General features: G+C 45.1%; 1 long non-coding RNA gene across 2 annotated transcripts in view; it reads right to left on the reverse strand.

Moving 5' to 3' along the window:
• Positions 1 to 7,766, reverse strand: part of LOC102437340 — a 21,656-nt gene extending 13,890 nt beyond the window's left edge. The window contains exons 1-2 of one of the 2 annotated variants that reach the window (XR_002826261.1): positions 7,655 to 7,766; positions 4,298 to 4,478 (exon numbers count right to left, since the gene is read on the reverse strand). This is a non-coding gene — a long non-coding RNA (uncharacterized LOC102437340). Of the gene's footprint in view, positions 1 to 4,297; positions 4,479 to 5,712; positions 5,978 to 7,654 lie in introns of those variants that run through there. The other variant, XR_002826262.1, reaches the window with a different exon arrangement.
• Positions 7,767 to 9,088: the final 1,322 nt, after the last annotated feature.

Below are 9,088 nucleotides of genomic sequence, written 5' to 3' on the forward strand. Positions count from 1 at the left end.
ACTTCACATCATATGCAGCTGAAATGAAATACCTGAAAAGAATAGGAGGGAGCCTACATAATCTTAAAACTGGTTTGCTTCCCAGCTGGTATATTTACTATAAGTTTAGTAAATGATTACTAATAGCTAAGTTTAGTAAATGCTTACTAATTGCCAGGCACTGGGTTAGACACTTTTTATGTAGTAAAAACCACAGTTGGAAACTACTGCATCCTTAAAAGAATATGCTCTCTTTGACTATGATTTATGAGGATACGATTCTCCCACTGGGCATCTGCAAGAAAAGCTGGTCAAGCAGGCAATCAATTAGAAAGAGTGCTTCCTGCTAAAGTGTATTTATGTTTTATTAACCACCTTTTTTGATTGATTGGCTTTCGTTTTATTGGGTTTTTTCAGCGACCCAGTGTAAATTGACTACGGAATCATTCACACTTGAAACCATTTGTCCAGATCAGCGGTTCTCAACCTTCTTAATGCCACGACCCTTTAACACAATTCCTCATGTTGTGGTGACCCCCAACCATAACATTATTTTCGTTGCTACTTCATAACTGTCATTTTGCGACTGTTATGAATCGTCATGTAAATATCTGATATGCAGGATGTATTTTCATTGTTACAAATTGAACATAATTAAAGCATAGTGATGAATCACAAAAACAATATGTAATTACATATGTGTTTTCGGATGGTCTTAGGCGACCCCTGTGAAAGGGTCATTCGACCCCCAAAGGGGTCGCGACCCACAGGTTGAGAACCGCTGGTCCAGATAGTCAGTGCAAACCGCCTGGAAGCCCTCTGGGCAGCGCCTGCTGGGAAACTCTCACTTCTCCACGCCCTCCCCTTGCTCGTGGTCACTGCACTCACTTGTCCTCCACTCCTCCACCCTTTAACTCCCTTGAGTCATGATACAGCCCTCCCAGGACTGGCCTTGGCCTCCTTCTCAGCCGTAAGTCACCTTCACTCCTTGAATTGTATCTGCTTCTGCCCTCTTCCTGCCCCAGGTTTCTGCCCAGCACAGGCTCTGCCCCCGTTTGCCCTGAGGTCCATGCATTTATTCGTCAGATGCTCAGAACAGAGTATTCAAATGTTACTCCTTCTTTAAGACCATGTTAGCATGGTGCTAGCAGCTAGTAGCTGCTGATCTTTTTGGTTCTGGCCTTTCTAGGCAGGGATGCCCAGTCTCTCTGTTTGTTTGTTTGTTTGTTTGTTTTTAAATATATTTTATTGATTTTTTACAGAGAGGAAGGGAGAGGGATAGAGAGTTAGAAACATCGATGAGAGAGAAACATCGATCAGCTGCCTCCTGCACATCGGGGATGTGCCCGCAACCCAGGTACATGCCCTTGACCGGAATCGAACCTGGGACCTTTCAGTCCGCAGGCCGACGCTCTATCCACCGAGCCAAACCGGTTTCGGCTGTTTTTTAGTCCAATATTGAAGGCACATTGGCGCGCCTATCATCTGTGAGGTGCGTTCCTGCCCCAGACTATCAGATGTGCGAGAGCAACACATCTCAGCAATCTGTCCCTGAAATAACCTCCTCAAAACTCAGTTCAAATAGCACCTGCTGAGGCTTCACAACATCCAAAATCTATATCGTAAGGCAGGGGTGGGCAAACTTTTTGACTCGAGGGCCACAATGGGTTCTTAAACTGGACCAGAGGGCTGGAACAAAAGCATGGAGGGAGTGTTTGTGTGAACTAATATAAATGCAAAGTAAACATCATTACATAAAAGGGTACGGTCTTTTTTTTTTAAGTTTTATTCATTTCAAACGGTCCGGATCCGGCCCGCAGACTGTAGTTTGCCCACGGCTGTCTTAAGGGATGTGACCCTGTTCCCGACCAAGAAAAGCCAGAGCCTGGAAACCTGTATTAGCAGCACACTCACATCGAAAGTTTTACCAAACAATATTTATCTTTGTATGAGGTGTGCTTTGATATGATCTGTTCTATTTCACTTGTAAAAACTGGTTGCCCCCATTAAATTGATTTCACTACTGGGTTGCATCCCATAAATTTTTAAAATACTGCTTCCATCTGTCCTGGCTGAGGAATTAAACTAGATAATACCCCCATTTGACAGGTGGGAAATTGGGTGGGAAAACACTGAAGACCTGGGCTGAGTCCCTGCTCTTTGGCCGCCCTGCTGACCAGTACAGGAGAAATCACTTAGCCTCGCTGGCCCTCTCTTTGCATCTTATATCGAGGTGCTGTCTGCTCTATCCTACACACGGGTCTCTTAGAGGGATCTAATGAAATGAACACTGTAAGAGCACTTTAAAAATATTCAAGTACCGTTCAACTGTAAGAAGGTAGGGTGTCAGTCATTGAGAAGAAGTGAGAGAATAATCTGCTAGTTTCCACATGCTGTTTCCCTACTACTCAGCTGAGCTGCTTGTGGAAGGCTGCCAGGACCCATCGTCTGAAACCAAGAAGAGGAAGGAAATGAGGAAGACTGATAAAGAGATGGGATAGAGCACATCCTGAGATAAGCATCGTTTTATTGGCCAGCAATTTACAACCAGGGCCAGCAACCTGGAACCAGTGGCTCAGTGTTTTACATTCCAAGAGGCATCAAAAAATTCATACAATACTATATATATATATATGTATATATATATATATATATACATATATATATATATAGTATATATGTGTGTGTGTGTGTGTGTATATATACTGTATACATTCATATAATACTTTATATATACATACGTACATACAGACTATATATATGCCGACACACATATATAGTATTATATGCAATACATAACATACATATACTAGTAGCTCATATGCTAGAATATACTATATAATATATAGTATATGGTTTAATATTATATATATGCTAGTATATAGCGTATGCTAGTATATACTACTCATATATAGTATATAGTATATTATATATGCTAGTATATAATGTATGCTAGATAGTCTATTAATATGTACTGTATAGCATATTATATATATATATGCTAGTATATATATATTACAAACACTGTATATGCTAATATGTAGTATATAGTATAATATTAAATATATGCTAGTATGCATTACAAACACCATATATGTAATATACATTCTAATCCTCAGAGGCTTTGGTGCCAAGTTTCCTCACGGTGCTACTGATGCTAAGCTGATAGGGCCCCCTCCCTCACGATTCCGGAGCTCTCAAGAGGCTGTCACTTTGTCAGGGTGAGTGTGCCACCACACACAGGAGGGGACTTGGCACATGCTCCATAATATGTGATCTGACTCCTGCCATCAATCAAAGAACACTTCGAACTGGGCCAGATGATTCAGGATCTATAAGCCATTAGCCACCATTGACAAGCCTCTGAGAAGCGATTCCTATCCCAACAAGACTTCTAGCTGAATTTCCCTTTACGCTGGAGATTTCACTCAAAAGCCTGCCAGGAGCCAGGCATATTCCATAAATGAGGGGAGAGGGGCACGCTCCTCACTGTGCACGCCGCCCCATCTAAAAGGGCCAGATCCTCTACTGTTCCTAAAGGAGTGAAAAATCTGGATTTTTACGTGAAATTGCCTGAGTCCTCAATGGTTTCTCTATTTAAAAGAAAAAGACAAATAGATCTAAGAAAACTGCAAATTCTACCTGCAACCATCCCATTAATGGCCTCTACTTTTTTTCAAAAAGCATAATTAGCCCTAGCTGGTTTGGCTCAGTGGATAGAGCATCAGCCTATGGACTGAAGGGTCCCAAGTTTGATTCCAGTCAAGGGCACATGTCTGATTTGTGAGCTGGATCCCCAGTGTGGGATGTGCAGGAGGCAGCCGGTCAATGATTCTCTCTCATCATTGATGATTCTATCCCTCTCTCCCTCTCCCTTCCTCTCTGAAATCAATAAAATATATTTTTAAAGCATAATTAATATTTTTCTATTACAATATCTCATTAAAAGGTAAAAATGCAAATGAAAAGTCAAATTCATCTGGTGTTCTGCTCTAGACTTCCATGCTGTCTTTGCCCAGGTTCTCTGAAGAACAGAGCCTGAGGCAAGGATTAAGGGTTTGCACTGTATTTGGGGGACAGGGTCCCTGGGTGAGGAAAGAGAAAGGACTGGAGAAAGGAAGGAAGCAGTACGGAGTTCACAACAAGCCACGAAGAGACACACAGGTCAACAGCCAGGTGGATTCGCTCCACACGGTGGGACAAATGGCTGCGAGGAGAAACGGGCCCTCCCTCACCTCACGCTAGTCCCAGCCCTGGTCAGCTCACCCCTCCTCCTGTTTCCCATTAGTCAGTGCTCGCCCCACAGCGTGAACCTCACCTGAACGTGCAGTTGCCAGATCCCATAACCACAGAGGTGCTTCTGTGTGTTCAGGAAGAACCAGAAGCTCCAGGCATGTGGCCGGGCTGCGTGCCAGGGGGGAAGGAGGGCACCGCACTCTCTGAGCGGCGACTGGTTGGCCCAGTGGTGTCTGCAATATGGTCCCGGATGTGGTTGGTGCCTTAAAAAAAAAAAAAAAAAAAAGAGGCCATTGAGGAATCTAGGCTGGTACAGTCTGTGTGGCTGCAGGGACATGTCCAAAGAACAGCTATATTAAGAACTAGTTAGATGAAACATTACAAAAGAAAGGAGGCACACATTCCGGTTATCAAAAATGAGGGAGTGACACGACTACAGAGCCTGCAGACAGTGAAAGATATTTTGTGGAGCAATTCTTTGCCAACAAATACAACTTAGATGAAACAGGCAGATTCCTTGAAAACACTACTGTCACAACAATCCCTCTGTAAGGTATAAATGTCTAATCACTATGCTGTACACCTGAAACTAACATAATATTGTGTCAACTTCAGTTAAAATATAAATTTTTTAAATATTACTAAGCTGACAAAGGCCCAAGGCTATAGTACAAATCTGAAACTTCCATTACGAACTGAGGGAAAAGGCCATAGTTTACACATCTATACACTTTCTCAATACCATTCAAGTCAGAACATTCATAAATTTACAAAGCCTCATAATTTAAAGTCAAATAGCAGAGTTCTTTAAGCCAGGGTCTTGGCAGAGAGACTCAAATGGAAGCTTACCCTCCAGGCTTAATATGAATACAGAAAGAGGGTTATAAAACCAGTCAGAGGAGTTGGGAGGGAGGCAAATCCGGAGAAGAATCTAAGAATAGTAGCACCATACCCCACTGCTCCAGAAAGCTTAATCCAGAAAAACACTGCAAGGACAGATGGTTGCCAGCTATTTCACATCGGATGGCAGACCCAGGCGCCTCCGGGGGTCAGAGACCCACTAAGACAACAGGCAGTGAGATGCTAAGGGCTGTCGAGCCCCTTGCAACTCCGTGGCTCCATCTGGTTCTGCAACAGCGTATGTGCTCAGCATCTCCAGATTTTCTGGATTACTCTTTGAAATCTCCCATTGTTTAACTGTTGGCACAAGTTTAAGGGGGAAAAAATACTGTGTGAGCCAAACGAAACACAAGAGCAAGCCAGATACACCCTGCAATCTACCAATTTGTGGCCTTGACTTTTGAGTTTTGGTCTTAGGAGGTGGGGTGCAAAGAGAGGAGGCTGTGAGGTGTGTGTGTGTTTTGTTTTTATGTTTGGTTGGTTGGGTTTTTGTTGTTGTTCTTTTTTGGCTTTTTCCTATTTTTGAAAGTTCAAGCTCTGGTTTCTTTTTCATGACCTCTGAGGTATGGGGACTTCAAAACAAAGAGAAACAGTCACCGTCGGACATTCCGGCTCTTTCTCCATCCTGCCCCCAGGATCCAGCAGATAAGAAGCTAAATCCTAAGATCTGAAGAGGTTGGGTTTCTTCTCTCCCCTTCAGGCTGCTGCCAACTCGCTGTCCTGCCTTCGGTTTTGAGACACACTGGTGATTTTGTTTACTGCTGTTTCCATATGGCTGAGCTGCATGGGGTGCGGGGAGCGGGAGGGAACACTGAGGTTTCATTTCACTGTGAGAAGATGTTATTCTGTGTCAGGAAACAAGATGAAAAGCAAACATGCCTCGAGATTCCTGGAAAGAAAGCAGATTCATTGCAGCCTCTGAGCCCAGGCAGCGGTGTGCGGAGCTCCTGAGCTTGTCTGCCATGGCCACCTGGTCAGGGCCAGTGAGCCAACCCAAGGCAGCTGCACCTTCTCAAGGACACACTTCAAAGGCGCACAGCACGCTGCGGAGGGTGCTTGGCACTAATGAGCCAGCACCCAGGCTCCCAGCGGCAGGAGAACTTCCCAGCATCACCCTGAAGCATGGCGACTGCAATGCGATCCTGGAGATGGAAGCACTCAGGGGGGCGGGGCAGCAGGCAGTGGCTGCATCCCCAGACCTGCAGAGAGGGGCGAGCACTCAGACACTCAAGGGGCTGCGAACACTGACAGAATGCAGAAGGATGCTGACCAATGTCCTCACAGCCTCTCTCTAGTGCACTCTGATCAGCTCAGCCAAGGTCCCCGTGGACCCAGCCCCACTCCCTAAGGAGCTGTGTGGAGCACGTCAGGCCCCAGTTGTCTATCTCCCTTGTGGGTCCCCATCAAGGCCACTCAAGCCACAATTTCCAGGAAGCTTGCAGCAAGTGTCTCTTCACAGCGGCTCACACAGAAAGCAGAGGGTTTCTAAGACGTCCTGCTGCACTCTGGGACTCCCGGGCCGGCTTCCCCTCCCCCAGGTCCACGGAGGGAGAGGCTGAATAGGCTCTAGGGCAGTGATGGCGAACCTATGACACGCATGTCAGAGGTGACACGCGAACTCATTGTTTTGGTTGATTTTTCTTTGTTAAATGGCATTTAAATATATAAAGTAAATATCAAAAATATAAGTCTTTGTTTTACTATGGTTGCAAATATCAAAAAATTTCTATATGTGACACGGCACCAGAGTTAAGTTAGGGTTTTTCAAAATGCTGACACGCCGAGCTCAAAAGGTTCGCCATCACTGCTCTAGGGCTTTAACACACCCCAACCACGCTGTACCTTGGGAGAAAGGAGAAGGGCATGGCTTCCCAGGAAAGGCCAGCAGGGAGCTGAGGGATTTCTTTCAGGGACTTGGGGACGTGGAGAAAGGAAAGAAAAAAAGATCCCCGTCTACAACGCCTGCCCAATCACCTGGGAGCCAACTGTCCTCAAAATTAGGAAGCCTTTATTCTTGAGATGATGTTCTCTAGAAAAATAAGACAGACTCTTCAGAGCCACCTTAATGCTCCAGGAAATGAAGAATTCAAAGAGCAAACAAGCAAAGACGTATTCCTACTCTTCTAAAGGTCTTCCCAAATTCTGAAAGAAGTTCTGCCAGAGATTAGTGTTTATAATGGGAAAAGTATCAAAGTCATGGCAAGTGCCCATACCTCCCATTTACAGTGTCTGGTGAGGTTCTAAGATGCCTGCGCTCTTGGTATCCCTGCAGCAATCCTATGCGGTAGGTACTTTCACAGCTCCCAATTTGCTAATGAGGAAACTTGAGCACAGAGAGGTTGAGTGACTTGCCCACAGTCACACAGCTAATAAGTGGCAGAGCTGAGATTTGAACCTAGACCATCCAAGCCCATATGCACCGCTGCCTCTTGCAATTTGATGCTATAAGTAATAATAAGAGACACAAAGAACATGTTCTAATTAACAAAGTATTTTCAATTTTTTATTTATTCCAAAAATATTTTTGTTTAGCACTCACCAAACGCAGGTCCCAGAGGTAGAGTGCTGAGCAAGTGACACCCAGGACCTGACCTCACAGTTCTCTTCTCCAGCAGCAGACAGACCAAGTCAATGCTCCTAAAACTAAATGGTTAAGGGCAGTGGTTAAGTGCCACAAACAAATAAACACAGGGGTCATCACTCTCTGAAATAAATATTCTTTTCCTCCTTTTACAAATAAGGAAACTTAGATTTCAGAGTGAAATGCAATATGGCAAAAAGAACCCACTGAATTCCTAATTGTATTTAGTTTTGAGCAGCTACTCAATGTAGCCGTATCATTTGACATTCAAAAGCTACTAAAGGGTATCTGGAAAAAGCCTCCTTTACCCCCTCAACCCCAGCCTCCCAGCTCCCCTCTCCGAGGCAACCGATGTTGAGTCTCCTATTGTCTGGGTCTCCTGCAGGAGACACTCCTAAGTCACCCAATACACACACACTGTCTTTCTCTACACAAGTTACAGCACAATGAACACATTGTCTGCTCCTTGGGTTTTTGTCTCTAACAAATCAATACACACTGAGCTTCCTCATTTTCTCAAGGCCGCATGGCATCTCATGGCACGGACGTATAATTCTAACTCCTGCTTTAGCCAGTCTCCTACTGATGGTCACTTAGGCTAGTTCCAAACTAGCACAGTGATGCAGGGACCTGCTAAATGGACAAGCCATTTTCCACACATGTATGTCTGCGGGATAACCTCCTAGAAGTGGGATTACTGGGTACACAGCCTTGCGTATTTGGAATTTTGATAGATAATAACCGTGTTGTCCACCATTGGGATGTCCCCAGTTTGCACTCACCCAGCAGTGGGTGGGCATGCCTGTTTGACCAAACCCCAAACACAGTGAAAACACTTGGAGAATCAAAGGACCCGGTGGCCCCCTCCAACCCTCATCCATTGTGGGCCAACTGCAGGCCTCTCAACCTGTGAGCCCCATGGACCTCATGGGAAAACTGGGCTTAGTAGTGCTCCCCCACATGTGTTCCCGAAGCATCAGGCCCACAGCCCTTTGGGGTCGAGGTGGGAGGTACTGGAGCTCCCCAGGAGAGCAGCTCACAAGAGATGTCCCCCAGGCCAACACCACCTGCACAGAGCCAGGGGTTGCTGGAGGCAAAGCCCAACAGTAGTTAACATATAAATGCGAGAGGTCAGTCAGAAGGCTGATGGACTTTGGTATTCAGCAAGAGCTGATAATCAGCATCGTATTACCTGCTGCTGGCAAAATGGTTGAAGGCAATCCCCTAACCTGATAATCCTTTTATTGTTTTCCAAACCTTACCATTGAAATGACTGTTTGCTTTGCTCAAGGGCAAATGTGTATTCTAGTAAATAAAAAGCTGTGGGTCCAGAGATTCGGGGAGCCATTCCACTAGAGAAAGGCCTCCGCCTGGTTTCCCCAATGCCTTCCA

Source organism: Myotis lucifugus, unplaced genomic scaffold (assembly GCF_000147115.1).
Source record: "Myotis lucifugus unplaced genomic scaffold, Myoluc2.0 scaffold_431, whole genome shotgun sequence".
NCBI lineage: Eukaryota > Metazoa > Chordata > Mammalia > Chiroptera > Vespertilionidae > Myotis > Myotis lucifugus.